The sequence below is a fragment of the Sipha flava genome, unplaced genomic scaffold (assembly GCF_003268045.1).
Source record: "Sipha flava isolate LNK unplaced genomic scaffold, YSA_version1 167_pilon_pilon, whole genome shotgun sequence".
Classification (NCBI taxonomy): Eukaryota; Metazoa; Arthropoda; class Insecta; order Hemiptera; family Aphididae; genus Sipha; species Sipha flava.
Genome location: NW_020271856.1, coordinates 1 through 526, shown reverse-complemented (window position 1 = coordinate 526; position 526 = coordinate 1).

The following is a 526-nucleotide window of genomic DNA, read 5'->3' as shown; positions in this document are numbered from 1 at the left end:
ACATTCGAAAGCATCGTTGAAATAATAATGTGTGTAGTAATAAAATTTTAATGATTGGTTCTTAAAAAAATTAATGGAATATACAAAAAAATATGATGCAAATAGGAATTAAATTCCAAAAATCTTAATAAACTTAATAAATATAAATACAAAAACAATCAAAAAGGAATAAAACAACGATTATGTAAATATGACGAAAAAACAAAATTCAAACAAAAAATATAACAATTATCAAAATAATTCACATTCGAAAGCATCGTTGAAATAATAATGTGTGTAGTAATAAAATTATAATGATTGGTTCTTAAAAACATTAATAAAATATAACAAAAAATATGATGCAAATAGGAATTAAATTCCAAAAAACTTAAAAAACTTAATAAATGTAAATAAAAACACAACCAAAAGGAATAAAACAACGATTATGTAAATATGAAGAAAAAAAAATTCAAACAAAAAATATATCAATAATCAAAGTAATTCACATTCGGAAATCATCGTCGACGATGAAAAAATTATAAAAATA